This window comes from Accipiter gentilis, chromosome Z, assembly GCF_929443795.1.
Source record: "Accipiter gentilis chromosome Z, bAccGen1.1, whole genome shotgun sequence".
NCBI lineage: Eukaryota > Metazoa > Chordata > Aves > Accipitriformes > Accipitridae > Astur > Astur gentilis.
Window position 1 is genome coordinate 2,666,390 of NC_064919.1, and position 16,360 is coordinate 2,682,749.

At 35.2% G+C, this 16,360-nt stretch overlaps 1 protein-coding gene across 1 annotated transcript in view; it reads left to right on the forward strand.

Moving 5' to 3' along the window:
* The window catches only part of KIAA0825 (KIAA0825 ortholog), a 251,368-nt gene that overhangs the window by 56,138 nt on the left and 178,870 nt on the right, over positions 1-16,360 (forward strand). The window lies entirely within an intron of this gene.

Sequence of the window (16,360 nt, forward strand, 5' to 3'; positions counted from 1 at the left end):
AAAGGAATCTGTTAATTGATGTGGTGTTTTCTGTACTTTCTTCTTACTGTTGGTGAGTCTGACATGCTAATTTTCAAAGGGGGGAATCAGAGCTTTCGGAAAAAATCATACAGAATGGAAACTTTCATAATATAATGGCATGATTGTATGTAATTGTTTTTTCATTGCAGAGTTTTGAGCACTCCTCTGTGCAAGAGCTCTTTGTTTAAAACATAGCCTTCCATAAAGGCGAAGTAGTTTGCAGACAGGAAGTATTAAAAGTTTAGAATCATGAAAAATACAGAAACAGAAGATCCTTGGGTTGTACAACATACACAAAGGATGAGTGAGGTGATGATTTGCCAGGTCTATGCAGATGAAAATTATGCTCATAATTGTGAGTGAGTTTTAAAATCAATATACATGTTAATGTAAGTCAACTAGAAATTCCACTAGAAGAAATGCAGAAATAATTTTTCAACAGGAGCTGAAATATGGAGAAATATGTGGAACATAAGAAAAATAAGGTAAGGGAAAAGGCATGCAGACAAATAATGTGAAAGTATGAGAAGTCCAGCATAAAGCTGATCTATTAGTGGGACAGAGTGTTGGTGGGAAACAAGGAGTAGTAGTCTTAGAGTAATATTAGGTTATGGTAATGTTGAGTTACGAAATAGATGACAAGATATTTTGTTACATTGAGTTACATAGTGAGATGGGAATCAGTGAAAGGATTCAGTGACAAAAAAATGACTCCTAGGGATGTGGAAGTTTCTAACTTCATTTTTCTTTCAGTCGCAAAACAGCTCACAAAGATGGGGAAGTTCAGTTATCTCCATTTTACATCTAAGACATGGAGATTAAAGTTACCATAAGGGTGGCTCTTTAAAAAAAACCCCATACATTAACTGCTTCTATATTACAAGAAGGAAGAGAACAGTCCTTCAAGTTATTAAGATAGTAAATCCTCTACTTAAATTTTCTTTGCTACAAGATGTGTCTTTACATGTTTTTCTGCCAGCATGTCTTATCAGGACAGATTTCCAGTGCATAGTTCTATTGTATATTCAGAAGAACAGAGGAAGATGAAAATATACAAAGTAAATCTTGGGACCTGCTTGCAACTTTTAAAACATTTGGTACAATTAGTTAAAAAAACCAAACCAAAACCCAACAAACCTCTGTATTTCATAAATCCTATGGAAGATTTTTATTTTGATTCAAAATGTATTAACGGTCAGATGTGCAGGCGCAGCAGCTGTCCCCTTAGCATGCATAAAATGTGTTTAGAAGTGGTGTTTGTTAATATCATTTAATCTTCAAAATTACTTTCTTCACAGTGGCTGTCATGCTTATGTTTTCATCTCTTCACTGTGTAGTACTTCATATTCTTCTCTTCAAGAGTTTGGTATGGGAGGCAAGCATTGATTCCCCTGCAGTCTTTTCTGCAGAATCAGACTGTTCTAGGTGATCTGTGGTTATAGACTGCAGGCAGCCAAACAATAAAGCAACAATTGTGAAGTCAGCAGGCTAGAGCAAAATCAGGGATCAGAGTTATGAAGTTACATAGGATGTTTTTTTTTCATTTCGTGGACATGTCGTAGCCTGTTATTTGGTATTATTAATCAACTCAAGCAAAATTTATACTTGTATCATTACCAAAACAATTCTTTTTGAAAAATTTATTGTATGTGAGCTCATATGTGAAGAGCTCTTCTTTTTTCTGGAAAGAGATTTCCTCATCTAAATGTTTGAATACATTACATTTGTACAACACTAAGTCAGAAAAGGGCACTTTTCCTTTGTAATTAAAATGTTCACAGGGCAGTTCACACTGAAATAACTATTTTGGAAAAAATTCTACAGACTAACTATTTTGGGAAGTTTGTAATGGTAGACAAGTTCTTAGTGTCAAGTGGCTTTTTCTGCTTGGAACTCTTACTAAATTCCGATGATACCTTTGCTGCCTTCCCACAATTGAGAGTGAAAGTCTGTATTTATACATAGGTTAAGTTAAAAGACAGCTTTAATGGGTTGCCTTGACAGAGATACTCAGTTTGCTGAGTATCAAAAAAAAAGCATACTGGAGTATGGAGGGAAGGAGTGAAAGGGAAGGAGATTTTTTTTCTTACCAGTGTGTTTCTTATTTTTTGATGCATGTTGCCTCTGCCCTCTCCAAACGAGCACCAAACCAGTACTTTTCAGAACAGCAAAATAATTTAATCTGAAGCATTCAATTGGGATTGTTATCTGAGAGCTGAAAAAAAGGGGTTGTGTTTACTTAGTCCACTCTCAGGGAAATGTGGTTTTTGGTTTGTTGGGGTTTGGTTTTGTTTTTGGTTTTTTTTGGTGTTTGTTTTGTTTTGTTTTGTTTTGTTTTTCATAAGAACTGCTGTAATTGATCATACTATACAGGAGAGGAAAAAATAACAGAAAATAGTGAACAATGCTAGAACCTCAGAAAACTTGCTATAGATGACCTACTTCTGTCAGAAAAATATAGGTAATCTATAACAAGCTTTAACAGAGTTATAAATCTTTAAAATATTTCATATGTAACAATCTATTTATGAAGTAAGGAATTAACATTTTTGTTTTCATACTGTATTAGAACAGTTATTTGTCAAGTACTGTAATGAAATTGTATCCATTTATCAGGATTGAGGATGAGCATGGTTTGAGAGAGAAGCTGGCAAAATGGTATGTGAAAAGAGGCAAATTCTTTGGAACTTGGCATCTTTGATTGCCAACTCTAGTGGAGGCAGGTGGTTTTATGTTATAACTTGATCCAGACAGCTGGTTTTTAGCTTCTCTCTTATGATTTTTTGCTTCAATTTCCAATGTGATATTTCTCAGAAATTATTTGCAGTAAGCCTATTAAAAGGGGATTGTACTTTTACCCTTTGAACCTTTTTCGTGTTCCTTTGTTTACAAAAATGTTAAGCTAGTTTAATCGGGCATTACTAACTTATCTTAATCCTTCATCTCTTTTAGATTAAGCAACAGCTAGTCTTACAAGTGATAAGACATAAGCCAAAGAAACTTAAAAACCATGAAATTATACACATTTTATGTATTAGTGGAAGGTTTTCTTTGGTTTTAATAAATAATATATAAATTTTTATGTATATACAGAGAGAATGTAAATGTGTAGAACAATTAGCATATTTTTTAATTTTCTGTGGTTAAAACTAAAGAGAGATAAAAGCTTTGAGTTTTATTTTTTGTGACATATTCAAATTCATTGGCTTAATATTTTCATTTAGTCACAAACTTGTCAGAGACCCTTAAATAGGGTCTCAAATCTAAGGGCATCTGCCAATAAAATACACTTTTAGTATATTTATATAATTAATAACTTTAAAAAATCTTAAATTAAATTTGTTCATAAAATCTGAGGCAATTTATAGTGTGTTCATCAAAATCAGTAGTTGATTATTTTTAGGAAAATATTCTTGCAAAGTGTATGTAAACTGAAGCGTTGCAGATTTGACTAAGTACATTTTTAGCTACAAAGTAATTAAATCACCTTCACTGATTTGTTTTAATATTCATATTTTACACTCATATATAATTATTATACCCAGTATACCATCTTCTTATTTATGAGTCCAGCAGGCTTCCTTTCTCTTTTCTTTCTCCAGAATATGACCAGCTTCCATTCTATTTGAAAGATATATTTAAATACAAACTGTGATTTAAATTATGATATTTTTAATTTATTCTCTTTAATTATTCATGAGTTCCTAAGAAATATATTGTGTTTATGAAACACCTAAGGTGAATATGGCATACCTCTAAACTTGAATAGAAGGACTCAATATTGTTTAGAGGAGCTGCATTTGCGCAGTAGAGTTGAGAGCAGGAGGAGAAACAGGCTTTGAAGTAACTTGATGAAATGAAGGTAACTTTGGGACATTAAATGAAAGTAAGAAAAATCTATTTTGAGGTTACTTATACTTACGTATTCCCAGCAATTTGCTATCCAGCTAACCTGAAATACGAGGTTTGGGTTTTGCACATTTGACTTAAATTTGATTTCTTCTCTACATTCATGTGCACATGGCTTTATTTTCCGTAATTTATCATTTCCTCCCTTTGAAATAAAGAACCTTAGTTTCAGACTTGCTTTTATCCTTCTACTTAATTTAAATTCAGTTGGTTTGTGATCTCTTGAGCCACGATTATTGCCTACAACCAATCTTCTATGATCTTCATCTTATCTATCAAAAATATGCCTAAAATAGCATTGGTACCTGCTGGTTTAGTGACTGCGTGATGAAAAAAACAGTTATTCATGTCTGGGAATAATTAGGACTCAATAACTTTAGTGTAATTTATGCTTCCATTTATATCTGGAAATTAAGGAATTCAAGACTTGGTTTCATGTAATTAATATTTATGTCTTTGCACCTTTTTTTGAGATTTCTGTCCAGATTATAATCTATAGCAGATAATTTACAGTATTTATGTTGTAGTTACACTTGCTTTTCCATCGTGTTTTCTTATCTGTAGTCCATTGTTGAAATCTGGCTTTTTAGAAGTATTAGGAGGAAGGGGGAAAGTGTCTCAGTCACATGGCTTACTACTGTTTTGTCCTAGAAAGTCCTGTTGCATCTTTCTGAAGTGCTGGTAAAGCAAACTAATGCAAAGTAGCCCATATGGATTACAGATTATAATATCCAGTATCACATCCTGCCTCAGCAGTTCAAGTTCATTATATTGCCCAGATCCTTGCATTAATACAAGCAAATTTTCAGTTATGTCTATAATGTGTTGCTAAGAGCCAAAGGTTTTAGAAATACAAAACTTTAAAACGTAATTATGGAGGTTTTATTTGAAGGTCTTTTCCATAAATTTAAGCTTTAAAATATTTCAAGACCTACATACCTCTTGTAGTGACTTTTAGACATTATAAAGACAAAAATAAAGGAAAAGTAACAGAAACTGGGACTTCACCCTCCTTGCTTCCTTGCATGTCCTTTTTTTTCTTACTCCAGCGGGCCCACAATAACATGCTCATCCCTTCTGATGGAAATGCTGGTTTTGTTTCTGTTCCTGCACGACAGCAGTAGCTGATGTGCTTCCATTATATTTCTGCCTTCTTGGCATCTCCTTCGCTCTTCTATTTCTGCTCACTCTATCACTCTACAGGGTGCCTGGTAACATTGCTTTCATAGGAACAGGGCTTTAGGGGCCTGTATAAAGCAAAATACGGAGCAGTTACTGGAAAGAATGGTACCTGTATGCAAATGGACTCTGCAACTAGTGAATCCTTGAGCTGCACTGCACATGGTAATGTATGGCACAATCTTCCCCATATCTTACACAGGTGGAGTGAAAAATCCTACAGTTTCCATCTGCGAAGGATGGGGAAATAACACGTATCAAGTAAAACCATAGGACTTCTCTCATGCATATATAACCTTCACAGAAAACATGAGGACATCAGTGAAAATGACATGAGTACTACATATGGATTGAGTAAAAATGCAGATGTCATTAGATTTTTACTTTATAAATACCAGAGATTCCTAATTTTGTATTATAAGCCAATCAATACTGAGATATTCAATAAGTTTAATTGTCACATATTTAAAATAGTGGAGCAAACAGTGTTGGTGGGAATTTATAATAGGAAGTTAAAATTGAAAACCAGTGGACATACAGATATAATGCAGATTTCTGCAGTTGTCTTTGTTCCTGGGGAAGCCTATAAAATTTTGACAGCCAAAACAAGATCCTATTACTCAGGGGAAACAAAATAAATGTCTTTGCATTTAATATAGGAAATAATGTGTTTCATAGCCTCTTTGTCACATATTATTTATTTCTTATCCTTGCAAGCATTGTATTTGATTTCTACTGCCCAATTATATTAAATGGAAATATGAGTAGTACTGAGGAGAAAATAAAACCATCTGTTTGAACATACAGAGTTGAAGTTTTAATAAAAAAGAGGTACTCTTTTAAAGGCCATATGAACATAATACCCTAGGACCTCAAATGTGTTTCTAGTGGGAGAATGACATTTTCGTAAGGATTACAAAAGCATTAAGCTTGTTACTTTTTAAGCTTATAGTAGGGGGTAAGATAACAGTATCTAAGTTACTGAAATGCCAATTGAACTGACAGAATTTCAAAGCTGGTAGCATGCCTGAATACCTTCCTTCTTTTTAGAGCAGTTGCTTGAAATTACTTATTAAGACCATAACTTGAAGATGGGCAGTGAAATCTCATTATTGACTCTTTGTCATATTCAAAAGATGCCCATTCCTGAATTTTATATTCATGTTGTTTATTTAATAAGTAAACACTAACTTTACTTTTCAAATTATTTACTTTTAAACATTAAATTCTTGATGCTCTTTTGGATTACAGGTTTTTTTAGACCGTTGTGTCCTGATAAAGTTCTTCCACTTCATCTTTTCCAACACAAACTTGAATCTTTTTTCTGAATTCTGTAGAGGCTGAAAGGGCCATAGTTCCATTCTTGGGTGTTTTTCTTTCTTTCTTTCAGAATGCCCACAATTAGCAAAGACCGACTAATTATCTTCTTTTTTTGCTCTCTCAGCACACCTGCATGTTCTTCCTCAGCATGAAGAAAGCATTTAACTCACTATGCCCTCTAATTATTGCATTCTCCTCCCAAGTTTAAAAGATGAAAGTGATTTACTCTCCAGTCTGATACTTTGTGAGTGGTCAGAGGTCAGTTTGAGATTTATATACTGTAGTATTCTGTTTAATAATAAAAAATGACAAAATCTGAGAGAGAATTGCTAAGCTAGGCTCTCTTTTACTTCAGAATATAGGCCTGTATGAAGAAAAGTGTGTAGAACTATGGCAGATAAGAGGAGACTTCAAAAATGTCTTTTAAAGAGACTCCTGCAGTACTGATTGAAAAGAAGTTGTTACAGGAGTCCTTTCAATATATGCATCTACCATCATATAATCACAAATTAATTAGATGGTCCTGGCTATGATTTTTGTGAAGACAGAGAACCTCTTCTGTCACAAAAAGTGTATTCAGAGAGTAAATTTAACTTTAAAAGGGCAAAATTATTTTAGTCACAATAGTTTTGCAAAAAATTGTATGTGTTTAAATTGGGGGTGTATCACATCCACAAGGTGGATGTTACATGCTAAGTTAGAACATGAAATCTCCTTTTCACTGTGCCTTAGGCTTAGAAGTTTTTAAAACCCCTACATCTTCAATCAAGGGGCTGCTGTATCTACTGAGTTCAGTCATTTCATAATACTTTTCACTACATTTGCTGAATATAGCAAGGCAATGGAGATATTCCTGTCTGTCTGGTCTAGAGAGACTAAGGGTGGTTATAATCCAGTCCAACTTTTTAGTTAGAAATTTAGCAGTTAGTGCTCTGGAGATTTTTAGTACCCCTAAACTTTGGGGACTGTCTGGATCAGTTACTGGTCTCAGACTTTCTCAGGCTTCCTTTTCCTAGCAGCTTTGTGTACTGGTCATCCTCTGGCTAAGATCCAAATCTTTGAATTTAAGTACAAGGGACGGTGTACTAATTTGCTGTTCATGTGCTAGGGAAGTCCAGCAATTTCTGTAACACAGAAATTAGGTGTTCTGTTACACACAGTACTATCAGCTCATCTATAAAGAGGTGTTTTAAGAGTGCAGTCACAGCTCAGTGAGTAGGGACCTATACGTGTATATCCGTGCTGACATATGATTAATCCTTCATTTGTATTTTAGTCTTTATACAAAATATTTGTTGAAGGTTATGAATCTCTAAACTTATTTCTCCAGAAGTTTTTAAATGGCAGTGTCTGCCCTTTTTTCTGTATGCTTGGGCTTATTCCTGATTTTTATACTCCTTGTAAAAGTAATCATGAAAACTTTGTGGTGACTTTGCCTAACTAGGGTTTTGAAATATAAAGAGGTAGGAAGCAGAAATATGAGTATTGACTCCAGCTGTATAAGTAATTTTTTGAGTGTTTTCTCTTATTAGAACAAAAGCTGTCACTATCTGCCTCTGTTACATCTTGGAAATTCCAAGGAGTAAGAGAAGCAAAAGTGACAGAGGCACTTTAATCTATTATTTAAGGAAATACATAATATCATGCTTAGACTACACAAAGGAATGATGAACACTTGATAGAAATTCCTGATTGGTTGAAAGTTCCTAACAATCTAATTTTAATAGAGTGGGTCTGATGTAAGGAACCGATCTGTGAGACACCCATGTGAATGTAAATGCAGAGAATAGAAACGAAGGTAGCAGACATTTTTATATTTGCAAACATTGAGGAAATTGAAATCACATTAAAATAATTATGTTAATTACTGTGTTTCCAAATACAATTGTCTTTTATCAGCCAAGTGTTTTAAATGGTTTACAGGGAAATGTACGCAAGTCCTGTCAAAGTTAGAATTCATGAGAAAGTTTGACAGACCTGGTAGTACTTAATTTCTCTTTAGCAAAGACTGAAGATCAGCTTCTTGGAGTTCTTCAGTGACTCCTCTATTTCAAAATAGGTGCTATCTCTAGCTCGCTACAGGGTCCCTCAGTTTTTATACTTTCTTCAAACACTCTACTTTGTTTTTTTCTGTGTGTGTGTGAAGACTTCAGGGAATGCAATGACTCCCTCAGACCACAATGTAGGCAAGAAAATTCACAAAACGTGTGAAAGCAGTTTCTGTCGTTGGTGAGGCCAGAATATGGTTTCAGTTCTACTGAGAAATATTACAAAGAGTAGCATTTTGTCATCGGATAATTCCTGCAGTTTTCTAAAGAGGACTGTTTGCTTATAGTCACTACTTCAGAAAAAAATTGTCAATTACAGAATAGCACCTACAAAAGCCCTCAGAAATGCTATAAACAACTGCAAATACAGTCTATTTACAAGTTTTACGATCATTTTAATTAAAGGGAAGTTTAAAGAATGTCTGCTATTTCATTATTATGGTAATTATCAGGAAATTATTGGATACCAGCTGCTAAATTCCATAAATGGATCCATCATTAATTAGTTTTAATTCAGAGACTAATTAATTTGTTTACATTTGAATTCTTTAAAATGTCATTGTCTACCAGAAATTGCAGTGTATAATTGGAATGTCTTGTAATTTATTAGAGGATACATGTTTTTTTGAAAATTAAGAAGCAGGTTGAGTCTCTGGTTTCAGAGCAAGCTGAGATAGGTATCTGTGTATAAAGTAGCTTTATTAAACATTATTACAGGACACTTCATCCTCAGAGCACTTGAGGAAGTCTCTGTAATTTGTTCAACGGAGTTGTAAAGTAGCTGTGTGCTATCAAGGAGTCAAATTGGTGAGATGATTTGCTCAAGATTACTACATAAATTTGGTGTCAGAGCATGATCAGATGTTCTTGCTCTCCAACCTGTGTTTCCAGCACTGGTCTATCCTTTCATCAGTTGATCAGTGAACATGGTTTCAAGTAAAGATTTAATTCTGACAGACCTATACACTCAGTGTTAACAAAGGACTTAAGCATTTGTTAGCAAACATCTAGCAACCTCATATGGAATCAACCTTCACGATGAAGTGAAAACTGATCTCATTTAACTGGGAAGACATTATGGAGGAGATTTGATTAAAATTTCATGTATAGTGAATCTCTTTCAGAAGATTAGTGTAGTCATCACTGAGGCTGTTTAATAGCTGGCAGTGACATATCTCTTTCTATGACAGACACACTCTCTTGATTAAATATATGCAAATTTATACATGCTTACCATGTTTATACATAAGTTGAGATCCCTTACTTCACTGCATTTTTTTGACACATGCACAGTATGGATGTATAAGCACTTAGGAAAGTCATAAGTTAATGGGGTGATGTCTAGTAAGAAAACGTTTGCTATCTTTAGATCTGTGACCATTTGAAAAAAAAAGGGACAAAAATAAGCCAACATATAGTCTGTTTGCGTAAGCTGCTTTATCAGATTCTCCTGGCACTCCTGGTTCTCACTGGAACTAACAGGGAGCTGCAAAGCAAGACAGGTGTTTAAAAAACCTTAAACACTCGGATAACAGTTTGCATCCATGTGGTTTCCTTTGCTGCACTGATAGTTCTTTATGGGTCTGTCAGTTTCAATCAGCGCAGAGCACATGTGATCAGTATATCTGATAAACTTGTCAATGCCTTTTTAAAGCAGGATTCCCCAACCTCTTCTATTCAACTCTCCTCCCCCCTTCCCCTTTTCATCATTTCAAGTAGAATCTTGATAAGACAGAGATATGTCACAGGCAGCTGTGTATAGCTAGCTCAGGCTACAACTAATTTGTGCAGGAAAAAATTAAATCAGGAGGTAAATTATTTCATGATTGCTCATTCCCAACAGAGTTGGGCATCATTCTGAAGAAAATATCAAATAATTGGTTTCAGGCCATGTCAGACACATGCAATTCCCTTCACTAATGGCTATGTGAGGTAGCACTAGGCCTCAGGGGTCACCAAAGAACTGAAAATAGCTTAGTGCCAGGCACAGCAATAGAGAGACAGAGCACATAGGAAATGAAGTGGCAATAAGTGCAATCTATAGGGGAAATGTGCTTCACTTGGAGTTTAATATATTGGCTTAGAATCTGGCAGTAAGCCATGCAACAATTGTTTACCTTTTTGTCAGCATCTGCATCTGTTCTGTTTTGTAAACGGCACTTAACTTTCAGTCAGTAAATGCTGGAATCAATAACAACTGTTAAGGGATTTCCTTTCTTTTTTTTCATATTGCATAACAAATGCATGCTACAAACAATGTTTGCCTTAGATTAACAAGGAACAGACATTAACAGGGTCAAAGGGATTTGGTTGGGAACATTTTATAGCTTCTTGGGTTTGCAGTAATTGTATCTGTGTGATTTGAATGTATCTTGTAACCTATCCAAATGAAACTGTTAAAAAAATGCTAGCATGCAGTAATGAAGATGATTTTTTATAATTATCTTAAGTACTGTGTATGGAAAATTGCTGGCACTGTTTGTAATAATTTAGTTCTGTGTAATACTGTGTATTACATCTGCTATGCAGAAATATTAAGTTGCCTCTTACAGTATGAGGAAATTAGTGATTATATACAGCCATACTAATTATTTAAACCTAGCAGTTACATTAAAAAAAATACACCAACATGCAGTTTGAGAAAACTGTGAGCAGATGTCCATAAAAATTGAATATATCATTACTAAATGCAAGTGAAAGAATAATACAGTTTATATACAAGCTCTGTTTAGGAGATACTGTGCAGATGAATGCTGTCATAAATGCAAGATTGTTAGAATAGTTATAGCATCACTTAAAAGTTAATATCACTGAGAGCTGAGGAACACATTATTGTTAATGGAATTTATGCGTGTAACTCCCTGTGCACTGCTTTGAAAATTTACCCCTTGAAATATCCTTATACACAGTGACTATCAGCAGCTGGGTTTCTGTTGCTTTATTAGGCTATTTCTTTTCAGATTTTAACAAAATGTTAGTTCCATTTATGAAAAAGCTTTATTATTTGTATGCAGGTTGTAGTTAGTTTTTAAGTTTAATATTACACTTTTTCGATTTTCTTCCTCATATAACTTTATTGGATGAAATCTCTGACATCGCTTCCTTGTGTCCCTTGTAGAACAATATTGTAGATCTATCTTATATGAAATTAAGCCTTATAAATGGGGGCAGGGGAATGATATTTAATGTATTGGGAAGGTGTTTTACAGTAAAATTGATTAAAAGGGTTTTAAACCCTTGGTTCCTGCTGAGGGAGAAATCCCCACTGTAATCACTGAAGAAGACAGTCATCAGGTTGCTTTCCAAGGATTCCATCATGAGTCTCAGAAGCAGTTTAGCCATGTGGCTCTGTACAGTGAGTAGTAAGGCTAATTAATCTGAGAGCAACGGTGTCGTAGTGTAGCTATTCTTGAACATCCACAGCCAGCTCACCTATGATGCAGGGATTTCTGCACTACACTTTACTGTGTCACATCCCTGGGTGGGTTGAAATGATCAGAATTAGCCATTCAATTTTTTAAGATGTTGTTAATGCCAAATTGTTTAAAACATACAGGGAGCCACGCTCATTAAAAATAAAGAAAAAAAGAAAAAAAAATCACAACAGTTATGTTAAAGTTATGGGATTCATTCATATGCATATTTTCTTAAGCCTTTTGAGATTTTAAATGCTTCCAGGCTATAACCAAGGAAATTGGAAACACTTTATTTAATGGTTTCAAGAGCTACAGCTTTGAGAAAAGTACCAGTTTTGAAACTTGCTATAAAATCACGTTAGCAGGTGTACACAGGTCATTTAGATCTAGGACAACCTTGTTTCTCATGCTGCTTCATTTTTAGAGATGAGGGCAAATCTTTTTAAGTGGAAGATAAATATGGCAGATATCTTGCTACTGAATTTAAGTATTTAGGAGAAGCTCAGGTACTACAATCAAGTGCTTTACTGAATGTGTGTCTTTCGCTCCATGTTGCTTTAAAAATGCTTTAATTAACTTATTAGGTGGCTTAGAATTCATATGGGCACTGTGCAACTTCATCATGGGTGAAGTGAAATTCTCTGATATCATCTTTTTCTTATTCCTGCTCCCAAGTGGTCACATTATTTTGCAGAAAATATCTTTATGTACAAATATGTAAGAGAAGACTGAGATTCAGTGTTCAAGATATATTGCATCCACACTGAATTTAACCTTGACATTTGTATGACATGCTGATTTTTTGTTAGAATTAATATTGAGTAGAATTAGCTCTACAATGTATTTAATTTCTTATTAGAAGATGAGGTATTAAGTTGACTGTTAGTATTGCAAAGTTGTCCCTGATTTCACTAGTAATGTCCTATGTGTCTTTTTTACATTATTGATACTCTTTCTTTAGACTCTATCCTATATATGCATGTTTTTGAGTTGTTGATGTAGAAAAAAGTGGAAAAGACTTAGAGAAGGGCAAGAAGGTGATAAAAAATGTAAACCGGCTTCCATATAAGGAGAAATAAGCAAGCTACAATTCCTCAGTTTGAAAACAAAATTAAGGTGGTAAGATAGGATAGATGTTTATAAAATGAAGGGAGGCATTATAGAAATAAACAGGTATCAGTAGTTGACTGATTCTTAAACTATTTGGTAACAGGTGAAGTTACAAGATGAATATTCAACCAAACAAAATTATATACTTGTTAACTCAGAATGTAGGTAAAGTATGGAACTTCTTTCCACAAAATGTTATGGATGATAAAAATTTAGCTGTTGTGAAAGGGTAACTGGAGAAATTGATGAAATAGAAACCCACTACAGATTATTAATGCATGTCACATCTATCTGTGGAAGCTGTCTAGCTGCAAGTGGTCAAGAACTAGGTAAGCTCTAAAGAAAAAATATTGTATATGGTTTCCTTGTTATATTTTCATTTAGTCTTTCTCTTTCAGTCACTGTCCAAGCACAGGATACTGGGATAAAAGACACTAGCTGACTCGGTATAGCTACTCTTACAATATTATGCTCTTATGTTTATGATACATAAAGACTCTCATTTCCTAGCCACCCCTCTTTGAGGTGCTTATAATTTTTCAAATTAAATACATTTTGTACTAACATTTCTTATAATTGGTCTAAGTGAAAACCATTTTTTATTACTCTCTATTCTAAGGAATTCATATTAAAAACTGCAGTAAAGTTACCATTTACTTGTTCAGAGAGTTGTGTTTTTCATACTCCAAGAAAAGTGTTGAGTCATACCTTTTTTTTGTTCGTTGGCAGAAGGAGTGGTTTGCCAGCTAGTTAAGTTAAAATTGTTTTCAGTATAGCATTTCAAACCTAAGATATAAGAATAAAATTAATTCAAGGCAGCCTACTTATCTGCCGTTTAGAAGTTCTGAAGCCTTAGAATGCTATCAAAAGTCTAAATAAATAGCTATCTGAATTTTGTGTGTGTCTGTATGTAACTGTATCTCCACAAAACAAATGTCATTTTTGCTGTTTTCTAGTTAATCTTTTTCATAAGTGTATCACTAAACCTGGTTGTTGAAAATTATGATGAGAGTGCTTACCTTTTGTAGGGTGTGTTTGCACTACATGCTCTTCTCAAATTATCAGCATCTGAATCTAAATATTTACTGTTAACCAAATGTCATCATTTGTGTAAGGAAACAGCAAAACCCTATGTATATTACTGGTTCTTGACTGTTTCAGCAGAAATTTGTTTCTGAATGTTACCTATGTTCTTTCTGTATGGGTTCTTTCATAATCTTTTCTGTATAGCTCCTCCAATTACAGGAGAATTTTCCAGTCTGAGAAAGAAAGGAGAAAAGCAAGAAATTGTGGGATGACCATTGCAAGAATTTCAGGTTTTGAGTGATTCAGCAAGTTAGCATAGGGGAAGAAGACCCATAACCTGGGTCATAGTGGACCTTCTGTTCTACATTACACAACAGCTGAGTAAACTCCTTTGAGTTTAGGACATTTGAAAATGCAACCGAGGAGTTTTTCCATACGGATGGTAGAACTGTTTTGGCTTAAGTTTACCTAAGAACCTGGATCAACTGTATGTTGAAGAATGCAAGACACATGGATTTTATGTTAAGATGTTAAAACACCTTTGTGAGAATTTTGAGAACTAAATTAGGTTGCATAATGGGCAAGGGTGGAACAAAAGCTTAGATTGTTTTGAAAGGCTGTATAAAAAATTAGATCAAACTTGATTTGTGCTTTATTATTGATGTATGTTTATCATAACTTAACAATGTCTTAATTTGGAGGATGTGGAAGCTGGAGTATTCTGCTTGTTTCATAGATTTTTACATTTTTTACTACCAGGCCTCCACCCCCCACTGAATAGCTTTTATTATTTATGGTTGTGGCATTGATGCCTTCGCTCAGGTCCTCTTCTCAGTTACGTAGTATTTGCAATGGCCATATTTCATCACTAGACTTGCCAGCATTTAAGGCTTTCCTGCTGCTTTGGAAAGGACTATGCATTTGCCACTTTTTTGATGTCATGAGGTTTGGATTAGATCTGAACAGAAACTAGAGATCCAGTGTAGTCCATCTCTAACCCCTAGTTTAACAGGACAGTTGATCAGCTGGGTCAGAGTGCTCATTCCTACCTCCTGAAGATTAATAGTTTGCTTCTGTCCAGCTGAATGGTCTCTGGTAAGATGGACTCCTTTTGTTCTTCAACAAGTGTAGCATGTCCTTCAGATCTTAGGAACATTTCTTCAGCTTCAATCCATTCTGCTAAAGTGAAAGGCCAAACTTGAAAATAAGTACTCCCGGTTTCTCTGATGCTGTATGACTGCATCAGCTGCCTTGCTGAAGTCCTGCCATAGTCTGCACAATTTGATAGACATTCAATATTAGTTTAACTTGGAGCTTCTTTTTCTATAAGCAAAGCTCTCTAAGAGTCACCATGTTTGGGATGACAGACTCCTGCTGCCTGTCATTTGATGGTTGGGATGGTAAATCAGCATGCCAGAGGAAATGAATTACCCTCTATGTCACCTTTGCCTCTGTGTGATAGGAAGTTGAGAGTACAGATTTTCCAAATGTAGGGATGTTAAGACGTTAAAAGTTTTGAGCTTATTCCTTTGCTTCCTTCCAGTTTTGTGTAGTGAACATCAAGATTTACTTCCTACAAATAAATGCAGTGCAGGTTCAAGTAAATTCAAGTAAACTTTTTGTCTTTTCTACCTCTTCTCTCTGCTACCCCCCAGAAAGGACCATGGTCTAGATAGCAGAAGCCTAAAGTACTTTCTCTTCCTTCCTCTTAGCAAAATAATTATGCTGTCCTTGGTGAAGCAGAGACAGTTTTCCAGAAACTACCTGTTCTCTGTGGTTTTAGTCTGAAAAGTGAAGCTCCTGGAGGGCTGTGCAACAAAGCCCTGGGTGCACTAATGGGCCTTAATGGCCCTGACCAGCCTCTTCTGGGGCTTCTACCACAGCCTGCCCAAGAGACCTATTTCAGATAGGGCCTGGGTCTTCAGTCCCTGCCTGAGCTACATCACAGGTGTCCTGATATCCATCTCCACCAGAGCTGTGTCTGTGACTGGCCATGGACCCCATTGACTGAGACATTCTGGCTTGAGCTTGAACCTGCCTTATCACTGTGGTCCTACCTAATGATCACTGAACTGTGTCTGACCCTTGATTACCCTTACCAGACCTGATCCTGGCTCCAAGCTGTGAATTAACTTCCTGGCTTGACCTCAGATTTGCATCATCACCATGAAATTGGCCAATGGTTGAAACCTACTGTCTCTGTGTCTGCCTTGCTTGCCTTGCTTAGGGACTGCAGGACAGGGCCTTGGCTGGCTAGGAGCCCGTCCTGATGACCATATTGTCGTGCTCTACATGTTCTACTCTCTGTCCTTCAGGGAGCAGCCAGCTTTT